Source organism: Dermacentor albipictus, unplaced genomic scaffold, assembly GCF_038994185.2.
Source record: "Dermacentor albipictus isolate Rhodes 1998 colony unplaced genomic scaffold, USDA_Dalb.pri_finalv2 scaffold_12, whole genome shotgun sequence".
Classification (NCBI taxonomy): Eukaryota; Metazoa; Arthropoda; class Arachnida; order Ixodida; family Ixodidae; genus Dermacentor; species Dermacentor albipictus.
The window spans coordinates 6,369,086-6,385,000 of NW_027225566.1; positions in this window are offsets into that span (position 1 = coordinate 6,369,086).

Genomic DNA, 15,915 nt, shown 5'->3' on the forward strand with positions numbered 1-15,915 from the left:
CCTCAATGACTCTTATAATGCCAATTACCTGTAGTTGTGCACCAAGCTGGTTACCATAACACATGCAGAATGTAACAGATACGAAGAAATTCTCAGTCTTCTAAGAGCCATAGGCCAGAGGACTGACCTCTTTAACCCTTTGAGGTTCGCTGCTGTACATTTGTGGCTTCGACGCAACATTTTGAAAAATGTGCCTTTTCATAATAAAGTATTGCCTCGCATCACAATGGAGGTGCTGCAACCTTGTGGGACTTCTTGAAAATATGCTTATTGCGCTGTCGCCCCTTGGGTTTCTCCAGAACGTATGTATAACACAAACTTAAGGTACCAATACAAATATTGTAGCTGGTGTAAAAGCAAAGGAGCGAAATGGGGCTGTGTCCACTTTCTGCGTCGCTTCGTAAGTGTAAAAGCTATTCGAGAGAAAATTATGGACTGCTTATGCTGAACAAAACTAAAGATACTTCCAGCTATTGTACTAATTGGTGCCAAGGAGAAGGAAACACAGTCGAAGGCAGCAGAAGATAAGGTGACGTGAAAAGAGAGTGTTTCAGACGAAGACAGAGTTTTACAGGAAGATGGAGGCTTGAAGTGATCAACTCTGATCGAACGAGAAATGTCGCTGCAGCTAATGTTATGAAAAGGAGATTTCTCTTCGTAAGAACCATGACAGCTCCCCTTGCCTAAACGCTGGCTGCAGCGACATTCCTTGTTCGAGTACCGGTAACGAGACAGTGAAACTTACAGGCATGGGATATAGTTGATTGACGCAACAAGGCCGCAATTCAAAATCACTGATAGAGGTCTTTCACTTAGCTCCGAGGTGTCTGTCTTTGCAGTAGTTTGGGGGTGTTGCCACATCATCTAGTTTAATATAAAGCAAGTTTTTGTAAGTTTCATTACAGAAAAAAAATTACGCTGCTTTATCCTGCACAGAAAAATAAAACGTGTAAATCTGCAAATAATAAAAGGGTTTTGCCGCTGTTTTGTCACTTAAAAATAATTTACCAGCTTTTTGTTCAAAAATTCACTCTGACGAACTTAAATCTGCAATAAAAATATTAGGGATGTGCGAATAGCGATTTTTGAGACCAAACCGAATAATGCCAGAATCAACTCGAATATTGTACAGCTTCTAAATAATGGCCAGCTGATGTCACAATTATTGTAAAATGATACTCACATCCTAGTATTCTTAAACTTCGTAAGTTTCTGCCACTGCATACTATGTTATAAGGAGCTGTTTATTAAAAGAACAAATGGAGCAGCAAATAGTTTCTTCACATGCACAAAACTCTTCGATAATCATGAATGATTGCTGTACAGCGTCTAAAGTACAGCTACTTAAGTAACGCAGCCTGGTCTGCTATTCGTACAAGTTCCCATGTTTTATGTCTATACTATGTTGTCGAATGTGAAAATTTACCGTGCTATGGTTCAAATTTTATGTTTCATTGGTGTTTGGAAATATTCGAATAATATTCGCGTTTACAAACAGTGAAGACTGAAAGACCGAATTGAATAGGACACTATTCATTTCGAAAGTTTCAAGTATTCGCACAGCACTAAAAAATATAACTCCTAAATTGGAGAGACATCTTTCCCCCAAAATGTGATCCTCAATGGGCTAAACAAGCGCGGCGGGAACGCCCATTCATCTTTTTGATAAATTTAAGCCCATAAACTACTTAGCAATGGTGCATAATAACCTTGTAAACAAGCAAGTGAAGTAAGGAAGCAGGAAACAATTCTAACAATTTCAGAATTGAAGTAGTGGATTTGTGCGATGGTCCGTATATTGTCTGTATATTGTCTATTACCAATTCATTGTATTTGAAGAATAATAAACTGAACTGAACTGTAACAAGCTTTATTCAGTAGTCCCCAAGGGCCTATTCTGAATTTATTGAAGCATATGGGGAAAAGCCACATATACTTTGTTTCCATATCTTAGAATAAATAGTGATAAGGTGCATGTTAATACATAGGTTAGGTGCTTAGAATGAGTAAGCGCCCACTGAGCATAGTACTGTTGACAGTGATGCTGGAAATCTCTCCGTGTTTTTTTTATTGAACCAACCAAAAGAAAATTGCCATACAACTTCTGTTCCCTCAGCTGAAAGGCTGCTGTCTGACGTCACATGGACCTCCTTCAAATAGGTGCAACTTTAATTCATTGTGGTCTCCTAAAGTACGTGAAACAACTGTTTCACATTACAGAACCTGGAGAGTTGTTTTGACTGCTGAAATTTGGTGAACGTGCTGCTCCTCGAGCTGAGCAGTAACCACACTTGAGCATAACTTCTCCGCAATTTGTGTATTACAAGAACACTTTCAGTCTATTTAAACATGTCCTTCATGCCACTAGATTTGGAGCGTGCTCCACAGACAACTATTCATTGCGACGACAGCGAAGAAGCACTGCTAATGCTCAAATGTAGCTCACTTTATCTGGTGGAGCCGCCACAAAATTCTGGCAATGAAGGCAGCTTTTAAATTTTAGAAGCATTCGAGTATGGTGGTATTAGGCACTTAAGATACGAACCGTCATTAGAAATGGTACTTATTTTAGCACACAACTGCACACACGGGCTACTTGAATATTTTTTCTTACGCCAATGGCAAGCCGCTAATTTTAGATTCGATATAAGATGTAATGCAACGGTAAAGGATATACGGTACTTGTTTAAAACAGCGTTGACCCTGGTGGGGTCAGGAGCCTCTTTTGCCCCTTGGTGTTATTTCCAACTAGCAAATGGCCAATGAGCTCCTCCTCTGTGAACATATTGTGAAGCAAGGCCCCTGCAAGACCATGGCAGACCATGGTGAGCTGTGCCAGGATAACCGTCTCAATGAGCACTCCTCCAACCTATGTGAACCTGCATGTTTAATGAAATGTTAGCCAAGTAGTTTTAAGCCTTTCAAGCACATTTACACAACAGCCCTACTGCCAATAAATCACAGCAGTACCTGTTGCAGATCTGGAAGGGTAAACTTACTTGACTTCTTGCTAGCTTCTTATGCTGTCTGGATGGCACGGCTTCCATAAAAACAAAGGTTTATCCAGCACAAACAAGAAAAATAATAAGTAAACCAAAGTATCCAAAACATATATTATTATTTAATGTGATTAGCATTTTTAGGATACTTCATATTTTCGGGTGTTCTTCTCTATTTTCCCACCCATTTGCGTCAATGGTCTAATGGGAACAGATTGGGTTGCTATGTTGAGGGAAGTGGGTTCATAATCAACTGTCAGAACAGCTTGGGTGACTGGGTATGTGACCCTGAGCATAACTCACATTTTAATGAATCTCACGCCATTTTGGGCAATTGCTGCTGCTTGTGCTGGCAAGCAGCATTACGAGCTAGAACAGGGACATGAATGTCGATCGTTACTAAGATTACCACTACACATCAGGTTCGCTTGCTGTGCTCCAGAAGTAATATGCGAGATTCAACTCTACCTTATGAAATGTACATAAGCCACAAAGACAGTCTGTGCCAACCACCACCTCATGAATTAAATTAATTGACTCGCAAAACACAGGCTCCATAAGATCACGGAATGAACTCAGAAGTCTGTGGACAGTCAGTTGATGTCCACGTCAGGGAGCTCTAGAGAGACTCGATCATTTCCTCGACGTGCGTCATCGTTCCCTCACACACTGCATACAATTCTGTCTGCCTCGTTAGTGCCACCGTTCTAAACGTCGTCACGTATGAGCACTAATAAAAATATAAGTAGACACTTCCATCTAATATTTATTAAATCTTTATCAAGAATACTTTGACCATGAGTTCTGCAGAGATAATGAATGCTACAGCTTAAAGAAGCACTAAACAAAAATAATTAATTCTGGTGTTTGCGTGCCAAAACGACAATCTGATCTTGAGGCGCGCAATAGTGGGGAACTCCGGATTAATTTTGACCACCTCGGCCTGCACGGTAACGGGTATTTTTACATTTCAACTCCATCAAAATGCGGTTGTTTGATCCTGTGACCTCGTGCTTAGCGGCGCTGTGCCAACGCCACTAAACAACTATTTAGTGCAGGACAACTATTGAGTGCAGGAAAGCACTAAATAAAAAATAATTTCGGATGTATCTGTAAATGATCTTCATACAATTCAAGAGATTCACTCGTACCGTGGCAAGAGGCTGAGTAAACTGTAGAAGGCACGAGAGGAAAGATTGGTGGCAATGCTGACTCGAAGTCGCCACACCAGTCTGCTGTGAGGTCAGGATTTTGATGGTGTATGCTCATGGATGCGATATGGTAGGAATTCTATGACTTTTTTATGCCTTTTGTCGCCATCACCGCGCAGCCATTGGTCGAAAATGACCGAGCCACGCCCATTTTGCCTCTCAATCAAGTGACGTCAGGAACCCACAAAAACAATAAACGATAAAGTGACGTTTACGCGCTCATTATGCGGAGCATAAGGCATACATTTTTGTCATGGCCAGAGGCAGGATCGTTTCCAAAGAAATAAAAATTGCTGCCCCTCTCATCGCTATGGCCGTGGCTCTTCACCGTCGCCGACGTGAACGCGGAGAGACAGACGATGCGCTTAATATGCCGGATGACCATTTTCGACGGCATTTTCGCCTCTCGAAGGAAATGGTGAACTGGCGGGGGGAACTAGAAGGGGCGGAGCAAGCGACGGAACGGGCGCTGGACTCCTTCGCCACCGGGACCTTTCAAGCGTCCGCAGGGAGCGAGGAGACGATCCGCGTGTCGCAGTCGACGGTGAGCGAGTGCGTGCGACGCGTGGAAGAGGCTGTCGTGAATGCAGGGGCCCGCAACAAGTGAGTCCATTTTCCGAAGACGACCGAGGGAAAGGCAGCCGTGCAGGAGGGTTTCCTTCGGCGAGGTGCTGTACCCGGCGTCATCGGTTGCATCGACGGCAGCCTCCTAGCCATTGTCGCACCCAAGGGTGAGCACAAGACTATATTCATGTGCCGCAAGGGATACTATGCCCTCAACTGCATGTTTTTAAGTAAACGTCACGTTGTCTGGTGCCGATTCTTTTTGACAGTTATGTTGGTCTTGTAAACGGGCACTTTCTCAGTTTACATTTAACATCAGATCTGCGACGCGGGCATGAAGATCCTGGCCGTGGACTCCCTGCGGCTGGGGTCGGACCGCAATGTGTTCATCTGGCGAACGAAATGGCTGTGCCGGCGGTTCCAAGCGGGGAGCATCGCGAATCCCGGGGAATATCTCCTCTGCGAGACGAAGCTTTCTTTTTGGCGCAGCCACGCCTGAGTAGCGAACAGAACGCCATTTCCACTCCAAAAGAATATTTTCTCCGAATTACAAGCACGTTATCAGTAACAAGCACGTCGTGCCTGTCAGGAGCAGACAAAAGCAACACATATTACGCCTGCTACTGCACCCAGTGCCTGCCAGAAGCAGAAGAATGGAACACACATTCGTGCTACTGCTACTACTGTCACTGATAGCACCACCAAGTGTTGCTTCCTTCCGCTTCTGGCAGGCACCGAGTAGTGCACTTGTAAATTGGTCAGCAGTTTGTGTCCGGTATGGACATGCTCAACTGATGCTTTTTGGGGGGGACTCGCAACCTCTGAAGCCTACCTTTGTTGATTGATGCTGTAGCTTTCCTCGGTTGTCAACTTGCGTATCGTCACAGGAGTCCTCAATGTACTATTTTTATCTTCATGCAGGTGACAGTGGCTACTCCTTAGAGCCGTGGCTCCTGACACCAGTAGCTGGCCATCCTTCAGTGCAGACAGCCGAGGGGCGGTACAACACAGCACATGCCGCCATGCATCCCGTAGGGGAGAGGTGCATTGGGCTCATCAAGAGTCATTTCTGCTGTCTTCAGCGATATCACACCCTCCTCTACGAGCCGGAACATGCGGCCAACATTGTCGTGGCATGTGCTGTGTTGCACAACCTTCGCCTTTCTGAGGGCGACATAGAATCGGGCGATAACAGCGATGACGACAGCAGCAGCAGCAATGAGCTCGACAGTGACAGCGACCCAATTCCACAGGGTCTGCCCCGAAACACGGGGTCCAGAATGCACTATTTGAGAGGACGGGCTGTTCGAGACGCTGTTATTGGCATGTCTGGCGCAACTCGTGCGCAGCAGATGCGTTACTTTAGTGTGCGCCAGTAGCTGCAACGTCAACAGCAGTGTCAGCATGGCTAGGTGCATGCACACAGCTGTAGTAGAACTGCATAAATGCACAATAACTGCATTGTGCATTTCATGCTGTGAAATCGCAGACACATTTGCCATGCTAAGTAGTAGTTGATGTCTGTGTAATGCAACCATTCATGATTTGTTGAGAAATGTAAAAGTTCTGTACTGAAGGGTTATGTGAAGCCTACATTTATCATAAGTGAAACAGTAATTTTAGTGGTGAGATATAAGATTGAAAGCAAGCTAAACGTAACTGCATTTTCAAAGTGTTTGTTATGATGTGCTTGTTGCAACTGTCGTCACCTAGATGCCGTACGTGCAATGCATGTAGCCTGCAGTTGTGTAATTTTTATTCTTACTCGTATCACTGAGACGTCTCTTGTCCCCTTGCGCATATATGGACATAAGCGCCTGTCTCCTCGCTTTCTACTTGTGCAAAGAAGCTTGCAAACGCCAAAATGCACAGTACACGTTAAACCTTCTGCTCCATTGAACGTGCTGTTGTATGCGCAGCTTCTAGGTCCTCCACCATTTTGTCTCCCAACAACGGCAAAGTTCCTTTCTAGTGACGAAAATGCCTTCCAACTGGTCATCCGACATCTCAAACGCTGTGGCTCCCATGAAGTGTGTGCACGCATGAGCAGTTGATAGATTTCAACAAAGTGATCTCACTTGTAAATAGCAGAACTCAGTATGGAATGTTATACAGTTATATTTGTGCAGTGCAAGCTAGCACTAGAAATGTAGTAGCGATGTGTAAATAAAAGCACTAGAGAAAACTGCGCCTTTCTGTATTATCTGATCCTTCAACATGCACTTTTTTTACAGTAACACTTCTTTATGCACACACCACATGTGAAATTCTCTACCCTGAAGAAGTGTGAGAATCGTGAGTACTGCAGTAGTCGAGACATTATGTAACGTATCACAGACACGATAGAATAAATATTGCATCGCATTGTTCTTGCATTCAGAAGATTCACAGGTAACTGCATCATAAAATATCACAGGTAACGGCACGCATCCTTTAAGAAAACTGCTGTACGCTGCACAAGTGCACAGAAATAGCAACTGGCTTAAACTGCACCAGAAGAAAAATGTGCAGGTGCCTAGCTCACGCACCAGCAAAAGAATATTTATCACAGCGAAATGTGTAGGTACATCATTTACATGTGAACGGAACATACTTACGTGGAGTTCCATAACATCTTACTTTGATATTCAGTAGGAGAAACTGCATAAATATTGCTCACATATTGCACCAAAAGGGCTAAACATACTATGTATCACAAACTGAAAGCTCACTGAATGACAGCAAAACATTTGATAATGAAACAGATGTAAAAGAAAAGACACATTCCAGAGGTGTATGTTGCGACACAATCAAATATACATATGAATTAGCGACAAACAAAAAAAAACATTAATATTAAATGAAGGAGTATAGGCAAGGAATTTTCATAAAGTTTTTGTTGTATTTTGGTGTGTGTATTGACAGGTTGTTTTGGCATTATATTAAGGCCCGGAACTGTCACCATTCGATCAGACAGGATTAAATTTTAGAACATTTGCAGTGCGGCATCGTGCTTAAATTGACATAACTAGGCACCTCGAAATTGCAGTGCCACAGCCAAAATGCCCGCGCACACCAGGCCTACTGGCACTTGTGCAGGTGAGCCTGATGATGTGGACGCTCTTAATGCTGAAGTATAACTTCAACAAAAAATTCATGCTGAATGGCTATGCTACTTGTGGTTGCATAAAAGGGAGACTTCAGCAATTATTTCTTGCAAACTAGCAATATTCATCCTTCATATCATCATTAATACATCAGCAAACTTTAAGTTAATAAGTGACAGATTCTTTGCCTATGCTACCTTTGCTTCCTCTAATTATGTGGGGCCTGAGAAGGGGGAGGGGCTTGGCCGCCACCATGTGCCAGTGCAGCCTGCAGCAGCTGAAGCAGGCACTCGTTGGTCCCGTGCGACCGACGCTCCACTTCGAGGCACTGCTGCTGCACTTCACGCATACCCTGAAGTTGCCCCGCCACCTCCTTTCTAAGGTGCCGCAGGCTCTCCATCTGGGCCTCGTAGTGCAGCCGCAGGCTATGCAGGTGGGCCTCGCGGTGCTGCTAGCAAACATGTGTAATTAGTTTAATTACAGAAGCTCAGTAACAAGGCCTTCGTGTGTTGCATTTATCTGCATTTGCAGGACATTTTCATTGTATATGAAACACTGAAGATATCTTTCTGGCCCATCAAACTTGTGCCATCCCATTCCATTAAGATGAGTTACATGATTATACCTGTTTTCTTGAACTTAACGCCTCATAATTGGGTAGATATTTACACATCTTATAGCACGCAAATGTGTACAAGATATCATCACAGCACTACATGTATACGTTACGCTTGTTCATTGAATAATATAATTTTTAGTGAGGTCATATGCTCATCAATTTCATACGCAGAAAAGTATATGTCTGTGGCCTTACACATACATGCCGGTTTTGCGCCAGCATTTGTTGGCGGAAGCGGGCCTTCTCTTGAGCTCTGGCTTCCGCCGACTGGCCCTGCCAAACGTATTCGCCAGTAGCCATTACCACGGCACCCTCGAGCTCCTGTTGCCTGGCTTGCCTACAGGGTGCCTGTGGCTCTCGAGGGGGAGGCAGCGGCGCCCGGGGGGTAGGCTGCGGCACCCGGGGGGCAGGGGGTAGCCGGTGGCTCTTCATGCAAAACAAAAGCAAAGACTGCTCATTCACTGTTATCCGACCCACATAGCTTGATTGTCCTAACCAGTCACTTTGAAATGTCATTGTAGCTGCATAGCTACAATAATGATACACAAAACAGGTAGTTAGAGCAAAAGATGCCACAGAAAGTTGCTGGTAATAGTAACCTATAAGAAGCACAATGAATCTCTATTGCAACATAATGACATTTGTACGCTTGCATTGCTGCTCCATGAATAAGAGCTGAATGCATTCTGAACACAAATGTAATAACAGCACAGTGAATTAGTTCATAGTAAAATCATACAGCAACTGCAAACAATGCTACTAGAAAAGCTATGTCATTGCCTTACGTGTAGGCCACTCGGCCCAGCAACAGCAGCAGTGCCCGACACCATGAGCACGCTTCTGGCTGGTGGATCTCTGCGGGTAGGGCTGGGCCCTGCCGCTTCCTCCAAACTCGTGTCCTGCAGTCAGAGTAGTGTTCAGACATTGCGAGCAGTTCCTGCAATGCGCATCATTTACACAAGTTGTTGCTCAGAGTACATAACCTATATTGTCAGCTGCACAAAAAAAGGAAAAATATGGCTGGCAACAATATGCAATGTTGTGTTACTATGTAATGCTGAACATTTGCGAGGCCACAGGTCACACAAACAACCTTTTCTAAATCCCATTCGCGTACCTCGCTATTGGCGAAGAACTGGAGGGGGGAGGGGGGAACAAGGACCCCGCCGCTCCCCATCAGCACATCCAGGAAGCGCCCGTCAACCCCCCCCCCCCCTCCGACCTTTCCGCCTCCTGTTGCCCTGCAGACAGCACCACCAGCAGAACAAAAACATGAAACGACGTTACTGTTAGAAAGCTCACCTCTTCTTACTCGCTGCCTTGGCCGCTTTATTTCCGCTTTATGGGCCATCTTGGCCCAATTTTTGCGCGAACGGCTGGAGGTATTTACGGCTGGCCCCTGTGTGTCAAGGAACTCCGCCACCTCCTCCCACACTTTGTTTTTTCGAGCAGCAGTCATACGTGGCGAGAACTCTATAGAAGCTCTCGTCAGGTATGGGTGCTGCTCGATGAACTGCACGGGAATAGTCACCTGCTTTTTTGACACCCGTGGCCCTTTTGCTGCCATTTTCTCTTTGTCAACTTGGGAATTTCAGCCGGCCCGCAGCACTGTAAGAAATTTTGAGGCAAACATTCTAAGCTAAGCGCCTGCGACTTAATTATTTCAGCTTTCTATGCCACTAACGTAAAAAAGGTGAAGTCCCTACGCACATTTAACGTTATAGCAGCTTCTTTCACGGAGCGTAACCATCAGTCCAGGGGCGGTGCCCTATTGAAAGGTGCTGAGTGCCTTGACAGTTCTTGATCCCCTATGTTGCTAAGTTCGTCCTCGGGTGTTACGGATAATTCTTGTTGGCTCTTCCTAAAGAAGAAATTACCACATGTCAGACACGCAGCGAAAACCACACGACAATGCAAACACTACACGAGCAATATTTACTTACCTCACTCCTGTATCTGACGGCTCCTGCAAGCAGCGCAGATTCTTCTAAGATGCAAGTATACCGCTGTGGGCCGCAATTAGTTGCGCTGCGTTACGGACACGCTATGGGCTGTCAGCTGTTCGGGTAAACAGAGGCTGCCATTTTGCGTGCGCTCGACGGCATGGATTGGATGCACATACGACAAATATGTGGCTACAGCTTAAATAATAGGAGTACTTGCAATTGCATTACATTAAGGTGCGGCAGCTTTGGCGTAGTAAGGTGACAAAATGAATTTGCTTTACGTAGTATGGAAGTCCGCTTTTATAAAGTGTCGTTTTACAAAACAAATATGCTATACAGCCCCGGAAAAAGAGAAGAGAACACGAAAAAAACCATCCGGCCAATGAAGGAAGCTTCTGATTGGGCTGTCCAAGAAACGTCGTGCATACGTAAGCGCCATTTCCAATATCGCCAACGTCACGCGAAAAGGCATGGGCATAAAAAAAGGCATTTCTACAAAATCGCGGCCAAGTTGTAGCATTTTTTTTACAAATAAATGTGTTTTTCGTTGTATTCCAAAAAAATCCAAAAACCCAAAATTAGATGCGTCAGGAACTTTAACGGAACGAAAACGACCCAAGTTTGTAAAAATACTTGAAATCCACGATGTGACAATGAGGTGTCAGCACGAAGATTTTAAGGCGGTACTCAGAAAATTGAGCTTTGAGCTTTCTGTTCTCCAATAATCTACCAATGACCTAGAAGATAACAGAAGTAGATATTTAAAACGATGTCTTTTTTATTTTAAATTGGTTTAGGGTGTCGATAGCGTCCCCTTAACACAAAACAAGGAATGCACTTGGTTGCGTAATAGGATAGCATGCATCCCTGGTTCACTATAAGGTAGGTTTGTCGGTATAGCAGAGGACATGTACTGGCTGATCAAGCGGGGAGCCCTGCCACTTCCTCTCAACCTCCCAATTTCCGATTGTTTTATGAGTACTAATGCAAAACCTGCATCTTCAAGAGACAGAATGCCAAGGAGATTTATGCCGCGCTGGCTACAGTATGTGGTGACCGGCACTGCACACTGTCCAGCTCGCCATCAGTATTTTCGAAATCTGGCCCTTTAAATGCACAGCACGAAGACCCAATAGCTGCTCGTTCTTCAACCAACTTTCTCAATGGGTGCTGCTGTTTTGGTTTGATACCCCTAGCAGTGCACTGCTGTATGACATAGGCCATAATTACTTTATTCTCGTAAAACTAGAAAGACGTGCACTAATGTAGTCCACTAACGTGCCCACTAAGTTTCTGAACGCCCCTTTTATATCTGGCATATACGCTGAAAAAGGCACATTCTACGGTTAATATGATCAGAAGTGACATTAAAATTCGCTCCCTATCCCGGTGTAGTTGCAAAGCTGAGTGCTTAAAGGCTACTAAAGGTACTGTGCACGAATTGATTACTGGAGGAAATGCTTGCAGTTGCACCAGCAATGTTGTTTTACGTGTCTGCTTCCTGCAATACATTTTCGCAGCATCACTGCATTTGATCATAGGACGCTACACAATGAATGGCCAAAGAATTCACTTTTCACATTCCTGCAGGGGTGTCTCCCAGCTCATTTTAATCTGAAAAAGGATGTCATTATTAAAACGTGAATCCACGGTGCACCAAAAGCAACAATCAAACGAGCTACATGGACCATGAGGCAGGCATAAATGGATGAACATAAATGACTGATTGAAAACACTAAAGTGTGGCTGCTCTTGCCAATGGCGGTGTGAGCTGGTCAAATATTTTATTCCAAATTCCTCTCCTTATTTTAAAAAATTATTTATGCTTATCTACCTAAATGTTGTGGCCACATCTTAAAGGCAGCTCCTTCATATAAAATCACAGTGCAGCATGTTTTTACTCCCCATCAACCTGATATTACAGAAGTTTCGCTTACTCTCAAAGAAAGTATTTCACTGAACTGCTCCACTGACAAAGCATTGTTCCAAGCTTGTGGCAACGCGTCATTTAGTTCACAAGGACCCCCTTTCCACTGTCTGCTCCCTTTATAGTGCTCGAATTCAAAGCAAAAACTTTTTGACATATCTAATTCAACGGTCACAGGGAAGGTTGCTAATTATTGATGTTTATGTTGTCGATAATGCATAACATGCCGTCCGGAAACGCAGTGGGATGACAGGGCAGATATGCCCAGGCATCTCGTTCCTATACCGATTTTAAAGCTTTCTTAAATCAATCAGTTACTGAAGTGCGAAAAGCTGAAATTTCACGCTATTACATTATTTAGAATGTTCTATCTCAGTAAAGTAGGACCTAAAGTGCCAGGGAATCTGCCTTTTCCGTGAATACAAAGAGCGCCTACGCGAAGCAGTTTGCGCGAAAGCAGTCGATGGCGTCGAACGGAGAAGATGAAAAAAGAAAGTTGAATGCGCGCGAACTGGTGGAAAACAAAGCACACGCGGTTGAAAGGCGTATAGCTCGATGATTTAGCAGCGGTCGGTGGCACCACCCCTATTTTATCTCAGGTATCGCATACAGTCGCATGCACACCCTCTAAATTCTGTAATATTATCGCGCGATAGCCTCCGCTGTGTTTTATGATTGCGCTCACGTCGGCCGCACGGCCTGTCAGCGGCATTGGAGCAGCGCCAGATTACTCGATCCTGAATGGAACAGCGCAACAGAACACATTTTCGCCGATCCCACCGCCCCTCGTTGCTAAAAACCAGCTCACACGCCATGTACTTACTAGATAGCGTGGCGCGAACGAATCATATTCGACTACAGTACAGATCAGAAGGTTTCACGTCGCATTGTTTTGCGCTCATGAATAAGGCTAACTAAATCGGTGCTCGAACACCGTATAAGAAATCGTGGCATACAACATGCCTGTTTAAGCTGGCACCACATAACTGCCTTACGCCACCACATGCGGAGTGTGAAGTTAAACCAGGACAAAACCCCATGTTATATACCACAAATATGGTTATGTACAACTAATTCTCGCAACGGAAGGATAGTACTAGGAATGAAAAGTAGAAAGGAGGCGCGCGGAACACACGCACAGGCGCTGAACGCATTTCCGCGCTTTCGTTCACCGCGTCGCAATGGAAGGAAGGAAGGAAAACTCTATTTGGTCCTGCAAGTAGTGATAACCGCTAAGCGGGCTGCTCCCATGTTGGGACCGGAAGGCCAAGCCTCAAGGCCACGTCGTGAGCCTGCTGGACAGCCCAGATCTGTTCATCAAGGTCCGGGCTGCGAAGTGCAGCATCCCACCTGGACGCATCCTTGATCGCCGAGTCTTCAATTCTTTCGCAAGACCAGACCATGTATTCGAGGGTCGCTAAAGCACCAAGATCTTGGAAATAGGGCTCTGTATACGTCGCCGGATAAAACATGTTCAGTTTCCATGGGCAAGGATAAGTAACAGTCTGTAGTTTGCGTAATGTAAGTGCCTGAGCCCTGTTTAGTTTAGGATGCGGCAAACTGTAAACCTTGCGATTAAGAAGGTAATACTACGTGATTTCATTGTATGTGGAAGGGGAGTCTCTGTTCCCGGGCAATACCGCCACGCTGTTGCGCGGGGCAGAGCAGAGGGTAAGATCTCGCGCTGCCTCATGAGCGGACTCATTGAGATTCGGAGGAGTTGCATGTCTGCATAATTTTAAAAGCAACCTTAGCCACCGAGCCCTTCTCGAATGCGCTAACGGCCGACTTTGAATTGCTATATACAAAAGGCCAGCGCCTGTCAACCAGGGCGAGCGCAATAACCGCTTGCTCCGCGACCTCTGGCCTATCAGTCCGAATGGTAGCAGCGTTAACGGCACTGCCCTCATTGTCCACGACAACTATGGTAAACACCTTCCTCTCCTCGTTAAAAGAAGCATCGACTAAGTCAACCTTTTGATTCTCATCACGAATGAGTCTCAGCAGGCAAGCTCCCCTGGCCTTTCTTCTACCAACATTTCGCTCCGGATGCAGGTTCCTGGGAACTGGCTTGACGTGATACCGATTACGGACCTTCAAGGGAATACCGACATTAAGCTGCGAAATCTTCTCCTGAGGAACACTTAACTCTCTCAGAATCAGCCGACCCGTGCTAGTCGTAGAGAGATGCACCATCTGCGTCTACTCCTGAGCCTCAGCTATCTCATCCAAGGTATTATGAATTCCCAGCTGGAGAAGTCGGTCGGTGCTGGTGCACATTTGCACTCCCAACACCTTCTTCGTGTTCTTCCTAATCTGCGTGTTAAGCTTCTCCTTCTCTGATGGTTTCCACTTGTACATGGCCGCCGCATAAGTAAAGTGACGCAATACAAATGTGTGCATAAGTTTAATCAGACTATCCTCCTTGAACCCCGTCTGCCTGTTGGCCACCCTCTTCACTAGGCGTACCGCATTTTCTGTCTTGGCAATGATCTTCTGGATCGTCAGCGTGTTGACGTCGTTCTACTCAATCATCATCCCCAGAACCCTGATCTTATCAACCCTAGGTATGAGAGCGCCATTTCTTGTACGAAGCTGAATGCTGAGCTGGTCCACGGGGATCCATCCCCTTGTCTTGGGTCTCCTTCTAGTGGGACTGTACAGCAACAGCTCCAACTTGGAGGGGGAGCACCTTAAGCCCATCGGGTCCAAATAATTCTCAATTATATCCACTGCCTCCTGCAGAACACTTTCGATATAGCCCTCACTACCATCGGGACACCATTTGGTCACGTCATCTGCATACATGGCATGCCTAATCCCCTCAATCTCCAAGAGCTTCTTGGTCAATCCGACCATGGCCAGATTGAACAATGTGGGCGAGATGACGACCCCCTGAGGAGTGCCCCTGTCTCCAAGATTTAACGTCTTTGACTCCAGCTCCGCATCCATCAAGGTAGCCTTCCTACCTGACAGGAAGCATCTGACGTATTCATGAAAGCGCGCGCCGAGGCCAAGATCCGAAATGAACTTAAAAATATAAGAGTGCCAAACGTTGTCAAAAGCCTTCTCCAGGTCCAACCATAGGATGGCCTTAACGCCCCTTCCATCTCCATCAATGACCTGATGCTTGATGAGCTACATTGCGTCTTGAGTCGACAGCCCGACCCGAAAACCAATCACAGTGTGGGCGTAGACCTGGTTCTCCTCAAGGTACCTTGTAAGCCGATTAAGCACCGCATGCACGGCTACCTAGCCCACACACGAAGTGAGCGATATAGGCCTTAAGTTATCAATGCTCGGGACTTTGCCAGCCTTGCGAATCAGCACTGTGAGAGCTGTCTTCCACTGCTCCGGAACCACCCCGTCTCTCCACATAGCATTAACCTCCCCGGTAAGGTACTTGATTGACCTATCTACCAGATTCTTCAAAAGCTTGTTCGAAATAAGGTTTTGAACAAGGGGAATTCGAAACACTCACTCACCTTTGATGTCGCTGAGTCGGAGGCGATCATGGCGATCTTCGAGGCAACAAGCCCATAAAAAGCGAGCAACACGCAGGA